General features: G+C 42.5%; 1 protein-coding gene across 2 annotated transcripts in view; it reads left to right on the top strand.

Moving 5' to 3' along the window:
• Nucleotides 1-27,026, top strand: part of kif5ab (kinesin family member 5A, b) — an 82,324-nt gene that overhangs the window by 536 nt on the left and 54,762 nt on the right. The window lies entirely within an intron of this gene.

The raw sequence follows: 27,026 nt of genomic DNA, 5'->3' as shown, positions 1-27,026 counted from the left end.
GAACGCTAGGGGTTACACTTTGCATCTCGTGCACACATTAAATACTGGCCAGACAAGACTAGAGGCTTAACGGCTCCTGCTAGAGATCAAACTAAGTATAGCCCCTATCAATATTCTGACCACCAGCATGTTGCATGCTCAGGTGTGTTGCTGCCATTAATGAGCAACAAGGCAGGCTTAGCCTTGCACAAAAAAAGTCTAGATTAGATTGATTTAGATCGCATGATGTAGTATTGTTAGATGTGCCAAGAGCAAGGACTGTTTTAGGTAAGACAGCTTTTATGTGCGCAGCTCCACTTGCTTGGAACAATCTACAGCAAGAATTGAAACTGAGCAATCTCATTCCTCTGCATGTTTTTAAAGCTAGGCTAAATGAAATGCTCGTTGATACTATGGGCACTTGTAAATGTCTATGACTATGTAAATGTATCCTGTAAATATAATGTATGATGTATTTTATTGTTTTATGTTTCATGTGGAACCTATATACTGCAGGTCTCCCTTGAAAAAGATATCTATGATCTCAATGGGACCAATCTGGTTAAATAAAGGTTTGAAATTAAATGAAAAAAATGAATAGTCATGTCATGCCTTCAGCTAAATTGCCTAAATCATCCTGTTCTTGTTTGAATGAAGCCCACAATCAATACACTCCACAAATCTGAGCTCAGCATTGTGAATAACTCAAATGCATCTGGACCCCACCTTTGGGATCCCACACTGCCTCATTATTTGCTTCTGCTATGGAATTGATCTGCTGGATTTTGGCATTTTTTCTGTCTCAAGAGATCGTGCATGATTGATTGATTGATTGCTTGTTGTTGGTGTTTCTACAATCAGCCTGTAATTCACTGTTGAAGTAAAAGGTGCAATACGTTAATGAGAGTCATAATTAGGCTCCGAGGGCTGTTTCTGTCCAGTAAATGGATTCCTATAGCAGCTGCTATCTCTGCTTTGGAGCTGCAAATGAAAATGGACCAAGCTTTAACACATTTGTCTGATGGATTGTATGAGTCTGAGGTTAACAGCTGGGGATTAAGAGTGCTATAAATGCAAATGTTCTTGTTGATTAAATGTACGGAACATTTGTGCCGAGGTTAACATACACACATATACATAATACACACACACACACACACAAGAAGAGAGAGAGAGATAGAGAGATCCATATCCTTCTGGCCCTAGGGTTGACTTTAAGTGATGATGAAGACAGCAGATGGATGTCTAACTCAAGACAATTCAGTGCCCATTATTCTGATGCTATTGGAGAATAGCAGGCCACCATTACACCAGCTTCAAATCATCCATTCATTCATTCATCTTGGTAACTGTATTTAAGTGTATTCAGGATTTGTTAGAGTGCAGCAGAATAATGAAACATTCATTACGATGTTCTTTCTATAGATTATGAGGCTATTGTCAAGTTCAAATTCTAAATAATTGCTGTCACTCACTACCTATACATTATTTTGTTGATGCTGGTGATTCTGTTCAATTCAGGCTGCAGTGTGTTAGTCAGATGAAATGAAATCCCTTCTTCACAGTACTCTGCATATGATGACAGTTGGGACCATTGTGCAGAAATTGAAATCATGTTACCAAATTAAGGGAACCGTGATCCATCATTATGGTGAAGAAAACCTACGCAGTGCGCTGCTGTAGTTCCCTCTAAGCACTGCTGTATAGCAGCAGGAGCCTACAAAACTGATAATGTCTGGAAACAGATGTGTGCACTGCTTATATTTCCAGTTACTTCATCTATCAACCAAACAGCAGTTTCCTTCTTCTCAGAAAAGTATAACCACAAAAGTATGAACACAGTTTTTTATCCTTCTTAATGAGAATTTAGCTTGGAGGCGTGCAGAATGCCAATGTTTTTTTAAGGTGTGTAATGTATTTATAGTGTCAATTTCCCCTGTGTAGCTTCCTTCTCGTAGCTCTGGAATACTCTAAGAGGAAGTTGTAAAAAACTCTCCTGAGATTTTAAATGTTGCGGCTGTCAGGTTGGATCTGGATGTAAGATATCGGGCGGCAGGTAAGCAGGCTTGCTGCAGCGACAACTGCGTTGTTTGGTAAATGTTTATAAAAGCAATTTACATGCAGGCAGTGCTGATGGCCCCACATTTGTCTGCTCGAGAAAGGCTTCTTATGGAACTTGGTAACTGACAGGGCCAATGATTTGAGCTTCTGAGTGATGGTTTGGCAGCACCTGGGTGGCAGGCAGGAGGAGACTAGGAGAGATTAAAGATCCGGGGAAATGGCATGTTGGTGTGTTCTGAATTGATGAAGGAACGTCTCTGGGGCCTTAAGACATTTCGGGAACAGGTGAAGTCTGAGTGATAAGATATATCACAGTCAAAAAGCAATGACTCCTGAAACATCTTGGATGTGAAATTTGACAACTTTAACTTGCATTTGACCTTGATACATTAACATAGCTATAAGTCCTTTAAGCATCATCCTACATTTTGATAAAAGCATTTGTCAAGCATCTGTTTACAAAGATGTTAGTGTATCTGTGATAAGCTACCATGCAGTGTAACAGGTGCATAATTAGAGAAGACTCTTTAAGATTGCAAACTGTCCTATGAATATTACTTGTGAATTTAAAAGTATATTTGTAAAAGAAAGATTGTGTTATTTCTCCGTCCAAATGTCCATATGTTTTGGTCTCTGCCAACTCCCGGGGAAAATGTCTGGCTCTTTAGCTGCTAAATGCTCCACTATGTTCACCAACGACCTGCTAACTGTGTCCTCCTGCTGTTTTCTGCTGAGCAGTCTGCTTGGCACTGGAAACAGCTCTTATGCAGTTATAAGTAAGGTTTATGAGAGGAGTGAGATTTGAACTGAAAGAAACATTTAAGATGCAGAACATGAAAACTAAAATGCAAGATGCTCAACGCTCCAAAAACTGAGAGAAACTGGAGAGTGTTGTTGCCTGTGAGCAACTTCTGCCAAACATAATGCAGTCATTCAATCCATTGCTAACATAAATCAGATTAGTGTAGCCACTGTACAGTTGGTTACTCAGGCACGCACCTGAGTAATTGGAATATAACTCATTTTGACTAAGACGTTACCACCATGACTTGCATTTCAATCTTAAGTCAGACTTGATATGAGGGTTTTGTGTCTTCACTGCCATAATACAAGATGTACTTATCATGTACTGCATCCTGAGGAATAAGTGCTTTTTCTCTGAGGTGTGGATTAGCAGTGCACAAATAAACGTAAGAGTAGGCTACTGCGAGGGTCTGAAAGCATTAATACAGTGATTGTTGGATCATGAGTTTATACAGAACAGGTTAACCTTTTGCTGCACATCCTGAAGTTAGTCACGTTTCATAGCAGTTTCCACGAAGCACTTTCCAACATTGCAACAGCTTTCTCGCCAAAGTTAATTTGAATGACATTAGCAATATGTCACATCCCCTAATTGTTTGTTTTTTTTGTTTTATTTTGTCTGGTATGCCACCTGTGGAGCCCTTCGGTGCTAAATGGATGTGTGATAGTAATAACCACACTCAAGCTGTACTGCCCCGCGGCTCAGCCTTAGTGTTTGCTTCACAATGGAGTGACACAGCTGTCTCTAGTATTTCACTGTCGGGAATAATGCCACGTCACAGGGGCCAGATTGTCCCTCCTAATCTTCTGGCAGGCGAAAAAGACAGCCCCAATGAATCACGCTTTGGACTCAGTTCTATGAATAAATAAATAACCAATGGATGCCTCAAATGCAGCAAGATATGGAATTTCTCTCTCTTGCTCAGAGGCAGTAACATTTGGTTATCACATGCTAGTGCCATATGTGCTTCACACTGGCTTATTAAAAATGCATTACATGCATACATCATACCAGTGGCCGTATGATGATAAAATATGATTTAGGAGTCTAGATGAAATAACTGCTATTTCAGCCCTGTGCTGTATTCACTCCATGATTGTTTGTTTTCATATCTCTTTATTCTGTGAGAGCTTTAAGGACCTCACTGGTGCTGAAGATACAAAACAGTGTCATTACCATTCCCTTGATGATTAATTTGACTGCTGTTGTGAATATTTGTATCTGCATGCTTGTGCTGAGTTTAATTTAACAGGATGATAGTGTAAAATATAATACAGATTATTTTCCTAAATCCAATCCCAACTATTTGAAACCAGCAAGAAGAAACGCTTAACAGTGAATTTTACGCTGCACTAACTGTAGGTCATGTAGTTGGCTCGGCAAGTTCCTTTCATCATGGAGCATTACTTTCCAACATTAGAGGTACAAGTTTAATGAGCCTGCGTCCTGGAGCAAGGCCAGACTGTTTTAGCTTTTGATCAAAATGCAAAAACAACAGGAAAGTCATTTTGTTCCCAAAACTGTCATCCTGTCAAACTCACTCAACCTTGGATCATGCGTAGCTGTACATGAGTGTTTATGCTGATTTAAAGTTTAAAACAATCATAACCTTTACACCGACCCGCTGTCATTTTCATATTGAACTTGTTCGATTTCTGCCTGTGTTGCCCATGATAGTTATTGAGGAGGCTGAACTTTGCAGTCAAAAGAGCCCCTTGGCACGTGTTAGGGAGTGCAGTTGAAATTAAAATAGCTATTGATTCTCTCTATTTTCTGCACACCATTTATAATTCTATAGATTACTTCTCCCTGGCTGCTGTTCCGTGCCGTTGTTTAATTACAATTGAGAAATACACCTTTTTACATTTTTAGGAAGAATAGAGGATTAGACCAGTCTTGTCAAAAGGTTCACAGAGATGTAGTGTATTATCTACCAAGGCTCACCTTTTATATTTTGGGATTAGCTTAGTTTGAGAAGGCCCTTATTTTCTCCTGGAAGCTTTTTCTGAGGTTGATTAAAAATAAACTAGGTTCCATGGTGATCTGATGCAGAAAATAGGCATGTAATGTTGTTAGACAGTCCCCGATTATTTATGAGCAGAAATTCAAAGATGTCCGTCTGCTTTCTGATGGAGCTGCAGCTCTCTTCCTGTCGAGCTCGGCTGAGTGCTGGTTCTTTTTTCTTCTCCTCTTTCTTTCTTGATTATACACCAAGAAGGAAATCAGCTGCTGTTGAAACAAACTGTTGAAAGTGCATGTCGACGCAGAGTAAAGTCACCTGTTTCGTACATTTTGTATCAAAGTTACATTGCAGCGGTTTTCTCCTTAAGCATATTTGTTTTGCATTGTCTTTCCCTGTCTGCAAACCAAACAGTCGGACATGGAGGTCCAAAGGGCTCCCGCATCCCCACCATGCACGCTTTAGTGCTCTAATTCTATCACTGCAGTGCTCATACCCCATCCAATTAGGAAATGTAATAGGATTGCTGTGTAGGGTCAAGATCAGTGCACATTTCTCCCTTCAGTTGCCTCCTCCTCCAGAGCATCTACCACTTGGGATCAAACCTCATCTTCTCCCCCTTCTCTCTCTCTCTCTCTCTCTCTCTCTCTCTCTCTCTCTCTCTCTCTCTCTCTCTCTCTCTCTCACGCTTCAGTGTATTTGTATCTATCTATAGCTGTGTTTCATGGTGTGATGATTCTGCTGCTTATTTCCTCACGACTCAGCAGCAGTTTTGGAGGATGTGAAGAAAAAGCTCAGCCTCATCTGTCATCTCATTAAGTCAGGAGGAGGTTTCAAGTGTTGAGAGGGAAGCTCCTCAGTCAGGAGTCATATGTTAAAAAATTCTTCCGACTTTGGTGAGTTTATTTCGGCAGTCAGCCGAGAGATGTGAAAACTGACTCACTGAAAGTAATTTTGCTGTATTTCAAGAGTAAAATCAATATTCTAATCTCTACAAGTTTATGGCTAGCTTTTACTTTTAAACTTTAGAGTACCTACTCTATCTACCCATAGCCCATACCGACAAGGGCTAAAAGCTCTCCCTCTCATCTTTTTCATATTAACAACATCAATTTAGTCCGCACAGCCACACTCAGCAACAGCATTTTATAGCTGCCAGTTTCTACAGCTCATCTTTATTGTTATTTAGCCTGCACACATGCTAGGGTTAGATAAGCTTGTGCCAGCCCTTTTCTGTCCCTTAATGACAGAAGTGGGCTGTGACCACCAGGCCTTTAGCTCCGGGGAACATTAATGGAGCATCCTCACCTCATTAGCCATGGCCCTGCCCAGGATGCAGCTTGGTCCCCAAGTCTGCCCTTGGTGTCTGTTGGCAGCACAATGTAACCGGCTGCACATGCTCGCACACGTGTGTGCACATGCCAAGACCCCCGAGCAGTTGGTGCTATATTTGCCTGGACGTAAGACAGGAAGGAAATCCCAGGGATACGATTAGAGGATCCCTGCCTTCTGCAAACCCAGGACTTCTGTTTCCTTATATTGATCACAGTTCAGCTTATTGATCTGACACTGGAGAACAGTGACATCTACCCCGGGTCTCTGTTTATTTATTTTCTCAGAGGAACCAAGCATTCAAGCACATTCTCCTTTACTTTTTTTTAACAAGGTTAATCACATTTTGGTTTTTAGTGAAACTATTACATAACAGAGACTTGAAAATCTTCATAATCTCACAAAGGCTCATTTTAGTCTTTGCTTTGCCCTGGATTGATCTTAACCCAGACTTTTATGCATTTCTTCAGGCTACAATACCAGCTGTTTCTTAGTGTTTGTCAGTAGGTTTAATCAAAACAGTGATTTATTTTGCTCCACCTTTTTTCTATCTTGCAAAGTTTCGAATCTACTCAGTTTTATGCAAATTCCAAAAGTAATAATTCTGGAGGCCTTTTATTATCCAAATGACCTCACTGCACAGATTGGTCATTAGTTGCTGCTGAATAACTAAGAGAATCCCCCGTACCGTGTTGTTGATTTTTAGAGCAAATTCAATTAATTTCTCACTACTGCTCCTTGAATTGTTTTATTTCTACTTAGCTTTTCTTCTACCATCACTAGCTTTAATAATTGTTGTCAGCGTACAGAGGTTGATAGAAATATATGTCAATGTTTCCATACACGACTTCTTCCCTCCTACCCTAATTTATAATTAATTCTCCGCCACATGTGGTCAGCAGCTCTCATACTAATGGTGCAACGTGGCTGGATTTGGTCGATGACTGCATGTGTCTTCCTTTGGAACTATAGGTGCTCTTGAGGATCAGTCACTGTGTGGAGGCACTATAGATTTAATTAGAACTGTGGACCATAACCACAAAAAACTCCATTTCAGTTTGGAGCAGAGCTAGAGATGACAGCATTATATGTTGCCTGCATTATCGTGTCTTTCAGCATCCCTTAATGCCTACATTCAGTCAATACAGTTGCTTGTTTGTGTACTAATTGAATAACTGGTTTGGAGGAATCAATGGCACCTTTTAAGAGCCTTCCTTATTTACATGGCTTTACTTTTAAGAAGAAATGGGCGTCAAGGCAGGTGTTTGTGGAATAATGTTACTCTCTCTCACAAATGTACGATGGCCCTGAAAACAAAATTTCACAAAACATTACAGCATTTCACAAAACACTTAAAGATTTCATAAAACACAACAACATTTCAAAAAACACTACAGCATTTCAGAAAACGCCACAACATTTCAGAAAACGCCACAACATTTCAGAAAATGAAATCTTCTTCTCCAAACACACCCAACTCCACTCCAGGGGGGGCATCAGCCACTCCCAGCAGTTTCACACCCCTAATAATGACCACCGGACAAGTTTAGAATCAGCTCCCGAAGATCAACGTGAGGAAGGCAAGGGGTCCAGACAACACCAACCCCCGAGTGCTCAAGGCGTGTGCCGGTCAATTAGCAGGAGTTTTTCAGCACCTCTTCAGTCTCTCCTTGAAGCTGATGAAGGTGCCGGACATCTGGAAGACGTCTTGCATTGTCCCGGTGCCCAAAAAGACACGCCCCAGCACCCCATGAGACTACAGGCCTGTTGCTCTGACTTCACATGTCATGAAGATCTTTGAGAGACTGATTCTGCAGCACCTCAAACCCCTCGTGTGTGACTCCATGGACCCTCTACAGTTTGCCTACCAGGAAAACATTGGCGTAGAGGATGCTATCACCTACATGCTCCACAGAGCCTACACACAGCTGGAGGAGCTGCACAGCTCACTAAGAATTCTGTTCTTCGACTTCTCCAGCGCCTTCAACACGATCCAGCCATACCTGCTAGCTGAGAAGCTGTCAGTGATGCAGGTGGATCACAGCATGGTGGCCTGGATCACAGACTACCTCACCAGCAGACCTCAGTATGTCAGACTACAGGGCAGCGTGTCTGATGTGCTGCTGAGCAACACTGGAGCCCCCCAAGGAACTGTGCTGTCGCCATTCCTGTTCACCCTCTACACCTCCGACTTCCGCTTCAACTCCGGCTCATGCCACCTACAGAAGTTCTCTGACGACTCCTCCATTGTCAGCTGCATCACAGATGACAATGAGGAGGAGTACAGGGCCCTGGTTGAGAACTTCGTAGGCTGGTGTGACAACAATCACCTCCAGCTCAACATCAGCAAGACTAAGGAGCTGGTGGTGGACTTCAGGCGGAGCAGGAAGAGGCCTCTGACCCCCATCACCATCAGGGGGAAGGATGTGGAGGTGGTGAACAGCTACAAGTTCCTGGGAGTGTACTTAAACAATACACTGGACTGGACAGATAACACTGATGCTCTCTTCAGGAAGGGACAGAGTAAGCTGTTCTTCCTGAGGAGGCTCAGGTCATTCAACGTGTGCACGAGGCTGCTGCAGATGTTCTACCAGTCTGTGGTGGCCAGTGTGCTCTTCTTTGCCGTGGTGTGCTGGGGTGAAAACACAAACACTAGGGACACTGGCAGGCTGAACAAGCTCGTGAGGAAGGCTAGCTCTGTAGTTGGAGTACAACAGGACAATCTGGAGGAGGTGGCAGAGGGAAGGATGAGGAGGAAGCTTGACAGCATCCTAGAGAACCCCTCCCACCCACTCCACGCAGAGCTAGTGAAGATGAAGAGTACGTTCAGCCACAGACTCATCCCTCCACGACAACGCACCAAGCGCCTCGGACAGTCCTTTGCCATCAGGCTACACAATAAGGGGTTAATGATGAAAAATAAATAAAATTAAATCACTGGACATAAATATACACTGTTTCCACAACCCATGCTAGCATATTATTAGTAGTAGACCAAAAAGGTAGATAGATATTATTACATTACATTACATTGCATTTAGCTGACGCTTTTATCCAAAGCGACTTACAATAAGTACATTCGACCAGGAAGACACAACCTTGAAGAAAACAGAATCATATAAGTACATCAGGTTTCATAGAGCCAAAACATTTCAAGTGCTACTCAACTGGCTTTAGATAAGCCAGTCCTTTATTAGTATAAGTGCTTTGTTAATAATTCTATCGCTCGAAGTGGAGTCGAAAGAGATGAGTTTTCAGTCTGCGCCGGAAGATGTGCAAGCTATCTGCTGTCCTGATGTCAATGGGGAGCTCATTCCACCATCTTGGTGCCAGGATAGCAAACCCACATGTTTTTGCTGATGGGAACTTGGGTCCCCCTCGCAGCGAGGGCGCAGCGAGTCGTTTGGCTGATGCAGAGCGTACAGATATGTCACTATGTGTACAGATGTCCATTTTCCCTTTTCACTTGTCACTTTAACTTATTCCGTACTTTATAACTTAGATGACCAAATATGTACATATGCCGACAGTTATTTTACAGTTGCTTACTCTTATTTTTACTCATCTCCTATTTTATAGTCTTTTATTATTATTATCATTTTTGATTTTTTTCTTGATTTTCTTGATTTTTGATTTTATTAATCTGTGTGAATCTTTGCTGTCCTGTTTTTTCACGCTTATCCTGTTGCTGCTTTGTACAACTGAATTTCCCCTCGGGGATTAATAAAGGTTCATCTTATCTTATTTTAGCTTAAAACGCTACAGCATTTCAGAAAACACCACAACATTTCAGAAAACGCTACAGCATTTCAGAAAACGCCACAACATTTCAGAAAACGCCACAGCCTTTCAGAATACGCTACAACATTTCAGAAAACGCCACAACATTTCAGAAAACGCCACAGCCTTTCAGAATACGCTCGGAACTCGGTGCTTATCTTTCTTACAGTGCAGATGCTTTTCTGCTTGCTCCTGCCTCTGCTTACTTTTTATGCTGATTTTCCTATTCTTATTCTCTGAAAACTTCGAGCAGCGGCTCCTGGACATTAACTTATCACTGGGACAGTTCATCTTCGTAAATAGACGGAGGGTCTCAGCCATATTTCAACATTTTTACGACGACGTCAGTCTTACAATAGCGTGGCCTAGCAACAGCTAAAGCCTGGTAGGCTACTGCATGCTATTTAGCTTAAGCTAGTTGGTAGCAAAATGCCTCCGTTCTCTACAGATGACTTCCAGAAACTTATACAGAAGATGGCTGTGTTGGAAATGAAAATGCAACGGTTGGAAGTTAACGTGGAAGTGAATGGACTATGTCGTGGGAATGACACGACTTTACCAGTGTTGCAAAATAATGGAGAAGGGTATGCTAACTCACAGCTAGTTAGCAGCTACAAGGATTCCAAGGAACAGGAGGGCTGTGTACCGGGTAATAAATCTACAAGTGGTAGTCCTCCCTGGAACTCTCTGGGTGCAAAGCCTAAGAGTAAATCATTTCCATGGGATTTGGGAGGACGGATAACAGGCAGAGCCCAGAGCTCCGAAATCTGTGATGCGCCGGCTGGCCTGCATTGTTATCACCCAGGAAGAGCGCCTCTTCAACCCCTATTCATACTAGGAAACAGCAGTGGACAGCTGCTAAAGGGAGAATTACAAACAATCCTCCTAAACCACCAAGTGTGCCAATCCAGAACAGATACGCTCCGCTGACCGAGAACCGGAGATCTGATGACCTGGATAACCTGTCCTCTTCACGCAGCAGGGTAAGGACCAATAGCTACTCTAAAAGTAAAAGGCTAGAGGGAAAGCTAACGACTGGGCCTGAAACTCTGATTGTGGGTGACTCTGCTGTAAGAGATGTAAAAGGTCTGTGTAATAAGAACAACACCAAAGTACTCTGTTTTCCCAAGGATGTGGTCTCTGACTCGGCTGAGAAGATCCTGCATATTGGGGCTGAACATCCGACTGTGAAGAATGTGGTACTGCACATTGGAACAAATTATGTTGTGAAACAACAGTCAGAAGTGCTGAAAGAAGACTTTAAATGTTTGTTGGAAACTGCCAGCTCTCTAAATGCAGAGGTGTTCATCAGTGGCCCTCTACCGCCAGTCAGAAGAGGAGTGGAGAGATTCAGCAGATTGTTTGCACTGAACACCTGGCTTTCAACGGCCTGTACTGACCATTCTGTTCATTTTATTGACCATTTTAACTTTTTCTGGGATCGCAGACATATTTTCAAGGCAAATGGAGTTTGCCTGAACAAGTCAGGAGTGAAATTGTTTATCTCTAACATATTCAACTGCCTGCGTCATCAATCTGTTCCTTCTGCCAAGGACAAGCAGCAAGAGGAATCAAAACAGGAGAAAGACACAACACATCACGCAGAAAACCCTGAAGAATTATCACTGCACCCGCCTGAGGAATGTTCTGATTATGGGAGACCTATGAGACAAATGGAGGAGTCTCCACTGCCCGTCACCCCCCCCCCCCCCCCCCTGTCAACGCCTTTGAGGATACTCCGTTCACCCTTTCACCCTCGCCCACCCTCCTGGAGATCGATGAACACACAAAGGAGATACAGAGGGTTGGCACCGATTCCTTCCTGGAGTTCAAAGACCAAACGAAGGCGATACGCAGGGCTGGCACCATGTCCTTTACCCCCGCTCCTCAACGAAGCCCACCAAAATCACCGCGGAGACGCGCACCATCACCGCGCCTACGTCAACCACCTCCCCCCCCTGGCAGCATGTCCTCTACCCCCGCACCATCTCGCCCGTCTCCATCACCGTGCCTACGTCGACCACCTCCCCTCCCTTCGAGGGGGCATCTGCAGTCTCCGCCTGATAAGGATGTGTGTGTACAAAACACAACAAACTCTTACTGATATGTGATGGGTCCAGGCTCAAGGGCGTATGGCACTCTCAACTCTTTCCAGGACATGTCGGGGCCCTGCCTGCCAGTAGCTTTGCCAATATCTGTGTTGATAGGTAATAGATTAAGAGCGGTGAATCATAGAAACAGGAAGCGCTCAAACGTTTGTGTGAGTGTATCTAATTTAGCAGTGATTCCATGTCAGCCACAGCTTGTTACAAAAAACATGACTGATAGTGTGTTTAACAAACTTAAACTAGCTTTATTAAATGTCAGGTCTTTGGCAGGAAAAACATTTTTAATCAATGATTTTATCACTGAGCACAATCTCGATTTTATGTTTTTAACAGAAACTTGGATTGAACAAAATAACAGTGCAGCTGTTCTTATCGAATCAACCCCTCCCAACTTTAGTTTTATGAGTCAGGAAATAATGCATAAGAAAGGGGGTGGAGTTGCTATTCTGTTCAATGATTCCCTTCAATGCAGGAAGACATCGTATGGAAACTTTGATTCTTTTGAATATGTGGCCCTTCAGCTGAAATGCTCCTCTCGAGCTCTGTTCCTAAATATCTATAGACCACCCAAATACTGTGCAAGCTTTTTTGATGACTTTACTGAACTGCTGTCTATAGTGTGTATTGACTTTGACCGTCTAGTCATTGTTGGTGATTTTAACATCCATGTTGACAACCCCCAGGACAGAGGGGCTAAAGAACTGTTTTGTGTTCTTGATAGCTATGGACTGACTCAGCATGTGACGGAGCCCACGCACAATAAGGGGCACACTCTGGACTTAATTATCTCAAAGGGTCTGAATATCTCTAAGGTTGTGGTGACTGATGTTGCACTCTCTGACCATTCCTGTGTTTTCTTTGAGAGCTCTATTTCTGTTCACAAAAATGTTCAAAAAGAGGTAACCACAAAGCGATATTTAACTGAAAATACTAGGGAAATGTTTACTCAGAATTTCTCTTCCACACTTGCCCCTGCCAACATCTCAGTAAATTAGCTAGTAGATCATTTTAATTCAAAAATTAAAAATGTTATAGATGCCATTGCTCCAACTATGGTAAAGGAAGTGACTGGCAAGAAAATATCTCCATGGAGAAAGGCCATGAGCGTGAAAACAGAAAAAAGAGAATGTCGAAAAGCTGAACGCAGGTGGCGAAAAACAAAACTCCAGGTTCACTTTGAAATCTATAAAGAGAGACTTGGCCTTTATAATTTGGAATTGAAAAAACGCATGACAATCGTTCTTCTCTGACATCATTACCAAAAACAAAAACAACACACGTGCCTTGTTTGCTACCGTCGACAGACTAACTAACCCCCCAGTGTCAGTAGCCTCTGAATTTCTATCCACCAGGGCGTGCAATGATTTTGCCTCCTTCTTCACTGACAAAATTCAGAAAATCAGACAAGCAGTCAGTGCCTCTGCATCAGGAACAGCAAATGTGTTGTCCCTATCTCCACTTAACATCAATTCAGACATCATGACACAATTCCATCAGATTAATGATAAAAACCTAGAGGACATTATACAACTTCTGAAATCCTCCTCCTGCTGCCTTGATATTATTCCAACAGGATTTTTCAAAGATGTTTTGCCTTGCATGGCCTCAGATCTACTTCATATAGTAAACAAATCTCTTCACTCAGGTATTTTTCCACAGGCCCTGAAAACTGCAGTCATTAAACCGCTCTTAAAAAAGAATAATCTAGATGCTTCAGTAATGAACAATTACAGGCCCATATCAAACCTCCCATTTCTAGGTAAAATCATTGAAAAAGTTGTTTTTCAACAGTTGAGTAATTTCTTGCATTTAAATAACTGTTTTGAGGTGTTCCAGTCAGGCTTTCGTCCAAACCACAGCACTGAGACTGCTCTTGTAAAGGTCTTTAATGACATCCACTTAAACACAGACAGTGGCAGAACTTCAGTGTTAGTATTATTAGATCTCAGTGCTGCGTTTGACACTGTTGACCACAGCATATTACTAGACCGACTGGAAAACTGGGTGGGACTTTCGGAAACAGTTCTGAATTGGTTTGAATCCTACTTAAAGGACAGAAATAACTTTGTTTCTATAGGTAAATACACATCTGAGTTGACAAATATGACATGTGGGGTTCCTCAAGGCTCCATCTTGGGGCCTCTTCTCTTTAACATCTACATGCTACCACTGGCTCAGATAATGAAGAACAACAAAATAAGTTACCATAGCTATGCAGATGACACACAAATTTACGTAACAATTTTACCAGGAGACTATGCTCAAATTCAAACACTGAGTAAGTGCATTGAACAAATCAATGACTGGATGTGTCAGAACTTTCTCCAATTAAACAAAGATAAAACTGAGGTAATGGTTTTTGGAGCCAAGGCAGAACGTATCAAAGTTAGCGCTGAGCTTCAGTGTGCAATGTTCAAAACAACAGATACAGCCAGAAATCTAGGTGTAGTCATGGACTCTGACCTGAGTTTCAACAGTCACATTAAAACAGTTACTAAATCAGCCTACTATCACCTAAAGAATATATCTAGGATTAAAAGACTAATGTCACAGCAGGATTTGGAAAAACTTGTCCATGCTTTTATCTTCAGTAGACTCGACTACTGCAATGGTGTCTTCACAGGTCTCACTAAAAAATCTATTAGGAAGCTGCAGCTGATTCAGAACGCCGCTGCTCGAGTCCTCACTAACACTAAGAAAGTGGATCACATCACTCCTGTTCTGAAGTCTTTACACTGGCTTCCTGTGTGTCAAAGAATAGATTTAAAAAATACTGCTGCTGGTTTATAAAGCACTGAATGGTTTAGGCCCAAAATACATTTCTGACCTCCTGCTAAATTATGAACCATCCAGATCTCTCAGGTCTTCAGGGACTGGTCAGCTTTCTGTCCCCAGAGTCAGAACTAAACATGGTAAAGCAGCGTTCAGTTATTATGCTCCAAATATCTGGAACAAACTCCCAGAAACCTGCAGGTCCGCTGCAACTCTGACTACTTTTAAATCCAGGCTGAAGACTTTTCTTTTTGTCGCTGCTTTTAATTGAACTATTCATATCTTAGACTGCACTGTAACTTTTATCCATGTACTTTTTTCTTTTAATGTTTAATTGACTGCCATGTATTTTTTCTTTTAATGTTTCTTTTATTAGCTTTTCTTTTTAATGACTGATTTTAAATGCCATTTTCTTAATCTCTTTCATTTTTTGTAAGGCACTTTGAATTGCCTTGTGTTGAAAAGTGCTATATAAATAAACTTGCCTTGCCTTGCCTTACAGCATTTCAGAAAACGCTACAGCAAAACCCTACAACATTTCAGAAAACACCACAGCATTTCAGAAAACGTTACAGGAAATGGGGGACTCTGATGTAAACAAGACGAAAGTCTTTCTCTGGTCTGCATCCCCTTAACAATTGTATGTTTTGAGCTGTACTGTACTGTACCCAATATGCAAGCTGTTAATAAACTTTTCAATCAATCAATCAATCAATCACAGCAGTTCACATTTTACGGAAAGGGTATTCTTTAGTTTAGGGAGAACACTTCTTGTTTGTGATTGGACAGAGACAGCCAGAGAAGCACTGCTATGATTGGTTGTTTTTGCTGCCAGTCAAGAAATTACGGTTCGTGATTGGTCAGCACCCGGCCAACGGCACCACGTATTTTCTGTTTGGTACTGTTCAGCTGTTTCTTCACGCATTTTAAACTGAGTATGAAAGAATGGAAGAAGAGATGGAAATCTTAAGGGAATATTTTAACGAAGGATATAGGCTACATACGATGTTATCCTCGACATGCTGTCAACCCATCACGACATCAACATGTCCCTTAGAACCAGGGGTGTAGTAGTGCTGCCAGAGCACCGCTCCGGTTGTTAGCATCTGGTTAGCTAGCTATGCTAATGTACATAAGGAGTTGTTTCTACAACAAGGTGGAGGAGAGTCCTCTCCTGTCAGACTGAGAGGATCTTATAACTAGAGCTCAGTGAGCTAAAGGACTATCTGAGTGTTTAGATAGTTAACTTTAGTCTTAAGTTATCTCGGTGGGTCTCAAACGGTTTGGTCACCATTTATGTAAACAAGTATTTCCAAGGCACACCTTTTTTTATGATCATGATAGTTATACAAAGTAAGAGAATAAATGAAAAACAGGTATGAAAGAATTCCAACTCATACTATAGGACAGTAAAACTAAAATACAGTTTAGAAGGGGAGTGATTAGTAAGATATGCTATGCATAAAGAAAAAGTACTTCTGTTTACAGTTTCACATGCTGAGAGATGTATCCATAGTCCCTAACTTTGCTCTCAAAGTGCACCAGATTGATGCATTTAACTTCAACATTTAAAAAGAACGACACCCCTGCTTAGAGACCTGAAAGCGTGGTTTAAAGAGTTAGGACTGAGGAGACCTCACTGAGCTGTAGTTATAAGATCCTCTCAGTCTGACAGGAGAGGACTCTCCTCCACCTTGTTGTAGAAACAACTCCTGATGTACATATAACCAGATGCTAACAACCGGAGCGGCGCTCTGGCAGCACTACACCCCTGGTTCTAAGGGACATGTTGATGTTGTGATGGGTTGACAGCATGTCGAGGATAACTGTTATGACATTTTAACGAAGGATATACATACGATGTTATCATAACATCGTATGTATATCCTTCGTTAAAATATTCCCTTAAGATTTCCATCTCTTCTTCCATTCTTTCCAAATCAGTTTAAAATGTGTGAAGAAACATCTGAACGGCATACATGCCAACCTTTCCAAATCCAAAAGAGGTAGGTTTGCGCGTGGCAAATGTGCACGCCCAAACTATATAATCAGAAGAAATGGAACCCCAGTAATTGCATGTATAAACCATGTAAATATTGCATAATTGTATGCATTTTTCAGAAAAAGTGGTAGTTTGGTAAACAGTGACATCAACGACATGTTTGGTCATAAAATGTCCAAAAGTAAAAGAATGGGAGATAAATATCCCAAAGTCTCCACATTTTATATATTTTCTGTATGTTTCTGGTCCTCTTTCAGTTGAGACAGTGTATGAAGGATGTGTAAGGATGTAGGAAAGCCAGAACTCTTGTGTGAACATTGGATAAAGCCAGGTTCATATTCTTGTTTCATGTTGTTGACAATATTAGTCAAAGGTTTGCACAGAGCGATATATCTTTGTGATGCGCCATAAATGAGAAAATACTGCATTAAAAAAGTCATTTCCTGCATGTTTTTGCAGTGTGATATAAATAATGCACAAGCTTTCAGATTGCTGTAGTTCACTAAACAGAGACATCAACGACATGTTTGGTGTTGAAAATGTCAGAAAAAGTGAAAGAATGGGAGATAAATATCCCCAAATCTCAAAATGGTATTATATATGTTGTGTGTTTGTGGTCCTCTTTCAGTTGAGACACTGTAGGATGCTTCCGGAAAAGACCAAACACTGGATGTCTTTCAGTCGCCAACATGTGTTTTCGAGACACTGATATTAACGGGGAAACCCTGCAGGACTCAAATGACTCATCTCTGTTCCCCTAAACTCATTTGGGAGTGATGACTGATTATTATCAGTCCCGGGGGACTGCGGCAGGCTGGCTTGACTGTGTTTTCCGAAGTGGAGGCTGGCTTGACCGCAGTCCCGGGGGTAACGCTGCCCTTCCTCTGCACGTTGTTTCTCTTTCAGAAACACAGAGGACTGTTTGTATGATGCAATCGGTTTCCGCTAAAAGTCGAGTCCGTGGAGTGTCATTTTTATTTTTTATAATTTGGGAAGAATGACATTCTGGGAAAGCCTGCTAAATCGGTAGGTGGTAGAAACATGTCAAAAGCGGTAGACTACTGCCCAAATTGGTTGGATTGGCAGGTATGGAACAGTACCAAACAGGAAATACGTGGTGCTGTCGACCGGGTGCTGACCAATCACGCAGCGTCATTTATTGACTGGCAGCAAAAACAACCAATCACAGCAGTGCTTCTCTGGCTGTCTCTGTCCAATCACAAACAAGAAGTGTTCTCCCTAAAGGAATACCCTTTTTTCCGTAAAATGTGAAATGCTGTAGCGTTTTCTGAAATGCTGTAGCGTTTTCTGAAATGCTGTAGCGTTTTCTGAAATGCTGTGGCGTTTTCTGAAATGCTGTAGTGTTTTTTAAATATTGTTGTGTTTTAGGAAATGTTGTTGTGTTTTATGAAATGTTGAAGTGTTTTGTGAAATGTTGTTTTTTTACTTGCACTTCAGGGCCACCGTACATTGGGCACAATAGCTGTTTTTTTAAATGGTACTTGTGATGAATTGATGCACTCTTCTTACAGGGTTTGTATGTTTTGATTTGATTATCTTAGCACATAGACACGATGCTATTATAAGGTTAGCTTGCCGGCTGAAAACACGATTTTACTCTGTATTAAATGCTAAATGTTTTTGTCCTTGTTTTTCCGAAGCAGAGCAGAGCAGACAGAGACAAAGCTGCTGGCAGGAGTAATCCTGTACCTTGTGTGAATTAATTCTGACTAGATTAGTTTATATGCAGTTTTAGCTGAAAGCAAATGGCTGTTGGCTGAAATACAGCGGTAATGACTTACAAGACCTCAGATATTTCCTTTGATATCACATATGCCCTTTGAGAGCAGCTAATACCATCTCAGGTTGTGATTAAAGCTCTGTGCTCCAAGCTGAGGTCGTTGGTCCCTTTTCATCTTAAACAACTTGTTTCTTTGTCAAGGACCATTTCTGTTTTCTGTAACATTTCTATAAATCCATGACGTAAATAACTGGAAGGATGTGAAGGGTGGAGGCCCAATCAATCGTGATGCTAGACGAGGACAGGACAGTGAAAGTGTCAGTTAAATAATGAGGCGTCTTCGTCATCTCTGACATGTGTTTTCCTTCTCTTTGCTCTTTCCTTCACTCTTTCGCTCTTTTTCACTCTATGTTGTACTCTCAGTCTCGGTAGTATCTGCAGTGCAAGCCTATTTGGGTGGACTTTCAGTCTGCCTTTCTGGTACTGGTTGTCTTTGGCTCTCCAATTTGTGCTTTAGCTTTTTTTTTCCAGAAATAAAGACAGCAGTGCTGTATTATTTTAAATATTGGGATTATAATGGAACAAGACACCATTATAATGCACCATTGCTAAAGTTTATACCAAAATGACATTTCACTTGTTACCTCATGAGGAAAGGTACAAGCACTTGTTTCTTTAGAATCTTCCTTACTTATTCAAGAATATTAGCCAGAGTTCTTAAACTATTCCTGTATTTTTTACATAAGTTTTTGAACAATAACTTATTCGAAGTTAAACTATTGAGATTTGTCAAAATAACGTCATAGTCCACTTAATCATTTAATCACACAATCTTCATCAGTAGAAGGAATTTGCTCAGTTATTATGGAATTGTAAATGTTAAAATTCCCTTTTTCTCTTTGCACTTTAAAGGAATACGTTGTATCACTTTCTGCCTTTCTGCCATTCCCTCACATCACATTCCCACTTCCTCAATCATAATCCTTGCCTTTCTCTATCGGTCCCCCTGTAGTTCTCCTGTCCTGTCACCTCACCCCACATTCAGCCACTCCCTCTTGCCCTGCAGTAACCCCTCTCCCTAAGGTCCCAGTCACCTGACCTTCCCCGCTCACCTGTGCCCACTTTCTTCCTCAGCCCGGCAGATATTTAGGGAAAAACGTCCTTACAAAGAGTTAAATGAATGTGAAGATTGATAGCACTTATGTATATATGTCTGTATGATAAATATGCAGCTCATATTTAGAGGTAACAACATCTCTTTATCAGCCCCACTTTAGCTCTAATTAACACATTATATCTTGCCTGGCAACCTTACAGTGATGACAAAAAGACTCAAGGAAGTCACAGCTTGTAACCTGCTATATTTTGTATGATAAGGTATCAAATGACAACATAAAAACAGTGTGAAAATATGTGGTTGCTAATAGTGATGAACCTGTACATTATCGCCTACATCTGCATGATTTCCACCTTGGTTTCACTGCAACTTTACTATTTTAGTTCCCTCAAAGATGTCATAGTGTTGTTACAGATGCAGCAGCAGGCCTTTGCTTTCAGCTAAACGCTCTAGCTTCTATATACCATGCTTCATATGTCAGTCAAAATAAATAACTTATTGCCGTTTTTAGGACCTAAAGGTTCCGTTTTTAGAATGTTTTTGAAGAAATTAAATGTAATAGTAATACAAAAATAGTTTTCTTTAGTGTACTTTAATCTGCAAATGGTTGTTCTTTACATAGTGAGTGGATCCATGTATACCAAAGTCCACTGTGTTGCTCTACCATTTTACAGACAAGAAAAATACAAACCAAACCCTAGCTATAGAGAGGGCTTTTCAATTTTAGGTATTTAGCTATTTCACAATCTACAGCCTCATTGCTAGATGACACTAAATCCTACTGGAGCTTTTATTGCCAGAATTGACCCTGAGGTGAGATTGTAATGTCAACTGCTGTCTCAAAGGTCAAGAATACACTTTGAAATTCATCTCTGTCAGAATTGTAATCCATAATAACTAAACAAGATAATGATCATGCCAGATTTCAGGATTTAACTGTCACACTCCTAGGTTTATGTACTTGCGTACCATGCTGCGAATGGATCTGGCCCTTCCTACATCCAGGACATGGTTAAACCGTACACCCCAGCACGTGCACTCCGCTCTGCATCAACCAAACGGCTCGCTGCACCCTCGCTGCGAGGGGGACCCAAGTTCCCATCAGCAAAAACACGTGGGTTTGCTATCCTGGCTCCAAAATGGTGGAATGAGCTCCCCATTGACATCAGGACAGCAGAAAGCTTGCACACCTTCCAGCGCAGACTGAAAACTCATCTCTTTCGACTCCACTTTGAGCGATAGAACTATTAACAAAGCACTTATATAAATAAAGGGCTGGCTTATCTAAAGCCAGTTGAGTAGCACTTGAAATGTTTGGCTCTATGAAACCTGATGTACTTATATGATTCTGTTTTCTTCAAGGTTGTGTCTTCCTGGTCGAATGTACTTATTGTAAGTCGCTTTGGATAAAAGCGTCAGCTAAATGCAATGTAATGTAATGTAATGCTCTATGAAGCCTGATGTACTTATATGATTCTGTTTTCTTCAAGTTTGTATTTTGTTGGTCGAACGCACTTATTGTAAGTCGCTTTGGATAAAAGCGTCAGCTAAATGCAATGTAATGTAATGTAATGTTTATGTCACGGTTTTGTAAGTCTGTTTTGTCTTCCTCCTTGTGTTTTGTCTGGTCCTCCTCCCTGTCGTTAGTTTCCCTGGTGTGTCTGATTGTCTCATTGTGTTCACCTGTTGCCCTTGTGTTTCTCCCTCCCCTGCCCAGCTGTGTCTTGTCGTGTGATTACCCTTCTGTGTATTTAGTCTAGTTCCATGTCGGTCCATTGTTTTCCCTCCATGTTATTCCATGGTCCATGTTCCTTGTGCTGCTCATTTGTTTTGGGATATTTTGGATACTGCCTTTTGACACAGCTTTTATTATTTAATATAGCTCGCTTTTTGTTAAAATTCTGCATTTGGGTCCTACCTTTTCCACGCACCCTGACAGAATGGACCGACCACAAATGGACCCAGCAGATGATCCATTTGAGGTAGAATTACAGCATTTTACCTTTTATCTGGCTTGCTGCTTTGATTGGTGGAAGGGAGCGTCCAGTGTTCTGCAGAAGGGGGCCGCTCTGGTAGAGGCGCACCGGTTGGCTATGAAGAAACCAGGCTTGGTGAAATTTTTACCTGGCTGGATTTTGAACTTCCTCTGGGTGTGTGATTTCCAGCCTGCTGACTACAAACGTCTCGGTGCGTTCCGTCCGGAGTCAACCCCTGCTTCTTCCCCATGTCCTGCTCCTGTCCAGGAGCCGTTCTCTGGAACTCGTCTGGCTTTTAGAGGTCCACGAAGCCTCCAAACGGCTCTTAAAAGAAGGAGTCGCAAGGCCAGGCTAGCAGCCAGAGCCCCAAGAGCCATGGTTCCGGCCCCAGTCCCGGCCCCAGCAGCCATGGTTCCAGCCCCAGTCCCGGCCCCAGCAGCCATGGTTCCGGCTTCGGTGCCGGCCCTAGTAGCCATGGTCCCTACTCCAGTTTCGGCTCCAGTACTGGCTTACCGGCCGACGCCAGCTCCCCGAGTCCTGTCGGCGTACCGGCCAACGCCAGCTCCCCGAGGCCTGTCGGCGTACCGGCCGACTCCAGCACCTCGTCTCCTGTTGGCTCTCCAGCCGACACCAGCTCCCCGTGTCCCGTCAGCGTACCGATCGACACAGGTCCCCTCTCAGGTCCCCTCTCAGGTCCGCTCTCAGGTCCCCTCTCAGGTCCCCTCTCAAGTCCCCTCTCGAGTTCCTTCTCAAGTCTCCTCTCAAGTTCTTTCTCAAGTCCCCTCTCGAGTCACCTCTCAAGCCCTCTCTCCAGTCACCTCTCAGATCCCCTCTCGAGTCCCCTCTCAAGTCTCCTCTCGAGTCTCCTCTAAATCACCTGTCTCGCCGGGGGTCCTGCCAACTCCTGGTCCTCTTCCGTGGGGGATCCTGCCGAAGCCTGTCCCACTGGCTCCGGTTCCTGTTCGGCCGACACCAGGTTCTGCCCGGCCTCCGGAGCTGTCTGGTCTTCGCCCTCGAGCCCGGCCCCCTGAGAGCCGCGGTCTTCGCCCTCGAGCCCGGCCCCCTGAGTGCCGTGGTCTTCGCCCTCGGGCCCGGCCCCCTGACTCTTCCTGCCGCTGCCTTCGCCCTCATGCTCGCCCCCTGAGTTCGCCCGCTGTGGCCTTCGCCCCTCCATGGTCTCTGCCTTGTCCCCGGGTCGTTCGCCCGAGTTCCCCACCTTGGACTCAGCCTTGCTCCCGGGCCGTTCGCCCGAGTTCCCCACCTTGGACTCTGCCTTGCCCCCGGGCCTTCCGCCCGAGACCCCCTCCTTGGTCTCTGCCTTGCCCCCGGGCCGTCCGCCCGAGACCCGTCCTCCACCCACCCTTTCTTGGCCCTAGTTATGTGTTTATTCAATTACATTCATCAGTTTATTGCTGTAATTTCTGTTATTCTCTGTCAGTCATTGCTGCTCACCTGTCGTGGTTTGAATTATTTCTGTGTTACACTCTCCTCAACTGGATGCTGCTCTCTTTTTTCTCACTCCACCAGTGTCCACAGGGAGGTCCATGTTGCTCCTGTTTTCTGGAACTTGGTGAACAAACCCACTCATCCCTTCCCTCTGTTCTCCACTCCTCTGACTCCTGCTTCTCTCACTCCTGATCAATTGTGCAGTATGCACTATTTCACTTTGATGGGGGACTAATTGCTCCACTTCAATGTGTGGATTTTCAATAAACAACTTGACGAAGGGAACTAAATGAAATTATAAAAGAGTTTTAACAACGTAATGTTGGGTGGTGTACTTTGGTTCCCTTTGCTATTAATTAAGTGAAACACTTACCAAAATAGCTAACTATAGGATATCTGCAAAAACCTTTAAAAATACTACCACAATGTGTCCCTGCATTTAGTCAACACTGAGAGCCGTGTGGAGGAAACTTCTGTGTAGCAATGCAGTGGGAGTCACCGACTCATGAAGGAGACACGGGATGAGCAGGAGTTCTGATGTCAAACACTGAGATTTAATACAAGCATCGGCCGGAGAAATTCACATCACAAGTCACACAGTCAAAGGTTCTGACTGCACGGGTGGTTTGCCATGTCAAATCTGATCAGCCTCACATCTTGGTAGACCTTTTAACTAGTTTACAGAGAGTCAAATCCACATATTGGGGATGGGCGTAAACCATGGCGTAAACACATCTGCAGACACAGGAGATGTCTCTCCCATCTTTGGAGCTTAGAAACTAGCGTTCTCACACTCGCAAAACCCTCCATATGCCCTGTAGGTCAAGCTGTAAAACCTAGTATCAACATACGACTGCATTATCACATTCCTTACGGGAGATTAGAAGCGGGGATGTCAACACACAAAATAAAGTTAAATGTCTAAGGAGTAAAGACAAAATTAATCCCTAACAAGCCGCTTTGTGCACGAGGCAGTGTGCCAGTCGAGTCTGATTAGACTTGTCAGCACAGTGAATTAGAAAATACAGTCATGTTTAGTAATATTGTGTGAATGGAGCTTTTGCAGTTGTAAGGGATTTTTCTCTTGTCGAGAGAATCGCTAATGATGCTGTTATCTGAGGCTCAAAGCCTGATTAGCTTGGCGTATTGAGCAGACATTGGCAGCATGAATTCTTCTTTGCTGTCAGTCTCACTGTGCTTGTATGTGCATGTATGTCTGTGAGGAGAAAGACGGGCAGTGGATGAGTTTGTGGGGCAAGGGGAGAGTGATAGAGACACACACACACACACACACACACACACAGTCTGATAAGGGAAATGGGTCCCCCTCCTTTTCCTCATCTGCCCTCAGTCATGCTCACACGCCAATACTAAACCCCTGCAAAAGGAGCCATGGAGCAAAAAGTGAGCAGTCGCCTGCTTGCCTGACTGACAGCCCGCCAATGTGTAGGAGGAGGAACACATGTCTAATCCTCTTATCATCTCATCCAGCTCTGCATTTAAATATTGAGCTATATGTCTCCTGGTTAGTGGGAGGGAGACTTTGGATTTAAACTAGATGCAGGAGAAGAATGTGACATAAATTAAACCTCTCTGAAAGGGTTCAAAATGTGTGTGTATTGTTACTTTGGAGCCAGTATTGGCAGTTACCAAAAATGTATCATATGCAGGTGCAGTTTTGTGTGTTGGCCTTTTCTTGTGAATATTTTTAGTTCACCTTCAAGTCTGTCCACACCACAGTAATGGAGGCATAGGTCCATTTGGCAAACACTTAAAATGAGCAACATTATCCTGACAAGTGACCTTTTTGTTGTGGTGTGTGTGTTATACCTGTTGTCTGTCAGAAGCCAAGGTGGATGTAGCATGCGGTAATTGAGCCTCTAGTGCAGCCAGACCTCTCAGGGAGAATGTGGTGGAACATGGTGAGATTAACCCAGTGTGTGACTTGACATCAGAGAGTGCTTGTCGCCATCCATGCCAAATGTCTATCGATCCCATGAAAACGACTGTGTAGTTTAAACCATCTCAATCGTCTCTCTTTGGCCAGAAATTGCCCTGTGCAGTTTTGTGTAATCTTGATGCCTTACAAAAAATCAACCTTTATTTATGTATTCATTCTATATCCTGTTTACATCCATCTAAGTACCAAACAGTCTTTATTGCCTTTTCTTTTAATAGTTAAATAATATGCAATCAAAATAACAGTTAAAAGGACATAACATAACCTAAATCTTAATCCATAATGTCCAGCCTAATAGCTGCTAACATTAGACACATGCTGCTATAATATCATTAATGTTTCTTACTGCACTGAGACGCCTTGCTTTGTCGTTTAGCTTCATCGCAAGGCATTGTTTGTATACAGACATGTGCATTATTTCAATGTGTCTGTACAGCATGTGTCTGTTAAAAGACCCATGCATGGAACCCAGACATCTAGTGGACCCTCACAGGGGGTTCCAAGCCCTCTGGTAAGAGAGGAGCATCTTTGGTCCCAGAGGTATTAAACCCTGTGTACCAGAAGACCTCCATTTAAATTCAACAGCTGCTGCTAGAACACTTCACCCTCTCGTTTCTCTTTTTTTCTTTCATTGCCTCTTGTTAACTCGTTTTCTTCTCTTCAGTCGATTGCCTCTCTTGTTTGTGTATGTTCTCCACCTCACTCCTCAGTTGTTTTTGATCGTGATTGTATTTCACACTCTTTGTCTCTCATTTAGTTGCTGTTTTTAAGGCTTATTTTTCCTACTTATTATTATTCCTTCTCAGTGATTATTTTCCCCTTGTATTTGTTTTGTTCAGCAAAGTCTTGTTTTTAGGCTTTTCTTTGCCGACGGCCATTGCTTCTCACAGATTCTGTTGATTTATCAGAGTTTTTAATTCTCTCTCTCTATCTCTTGATCTCTGCCTGCAAACCGCTTATGTAACCAACTCATTTGATTCACCCCAATGAAGACCACATCATGATTTCTCCCTCACTACCTGCATGTGAGTACTGTGTAGCATTGCATGGCTCAGTGGGTACATATTCAGTGCTAATCAGCTCTGATGGGGAGCTTGTTTGTACCTGCAGCTGTAAATACAGCACTTGAAAATAATAGCTAAGCAGTTTCGCTTATTAGGAAATGGAGGAGAATAATAGCTAAACTTGAAGCTTGGATTCTGCCACCACTCTCTTTCACAGACAAAATATTTTAAGCAAAGCTAGCTCTATAAAGTCAGAGTTCATTGTGGAAAAGATCTTATTCACGTCTTACACTGTGTTAATGCTGCCTCATTTTCAACTACAGCTCTTGGGAGTGACACAAATGGCATTTAAATAGGTTGAGCAGAAACACTGTGTGGCATGAAAAAAGCATAAATAATCTTGGCAGACCAAAATAGCTTAGCTCAACTACTCTCACTATATCATCTTAATGTAACTGTTTCAAAATATTTTCTTAAGCTGGGAAATGATCACAAGGTTGAGTTATTTAAATACTAGTCATTCACTTTTTCAGTGTATGAACTGATGGAGCAGTATGCTACCAGGCCAACACATCCTCACTCCCAGGTCGGCCTATGTTGACGTTATGTCAAGTCCCCTGTGTCGGCTTTTTCCAACGCAAGGGGGGCCCTTAGCGTCCATTTTCACCGCAAGGGGGGGGGGCCTTAGCGTCCATTTGCAGCGTTCCGGGATGTCCATATGCTTCTATGGACGCTCATGGAAGCACGGCATTCGTTTGTGTCGGCTGCCCTTAAAGCCAATGTGAGCGTCCATTCTCATTGGATAACGGATAATTCTACACCCGGAAGTAAGTATTCCCCTTAATGTCGATTGATTTTACAGCAGTGGCGAACCATCAGGGCCTTCAAGGTATTCAGAGAATACCCAGCAACACTCAGATAAAACAAACAAAAAATCGATTTAATTATATAAATAAAATGTAATAAAATGTATATAAAATGAA

This window comes from Gymnodraco acuticeps, unplaced genomic scaffold (assembly GCF_902827175.1).
Source record: "Gymnodraco acuticeps unplaced genomic scaffold, fGymAcu1.1, whole genome shotgun sequence".
Taxonomy (NCBI): Eukaryota; Metazoa; Chordata; class Actinopteri; order Perciformes; family Bathydraconidae; genus Gymnodraco; species Gymnodraco acuticeps.
This window is presented reverse-complemented; position numbering and strand designations above follow the sequence as displayed.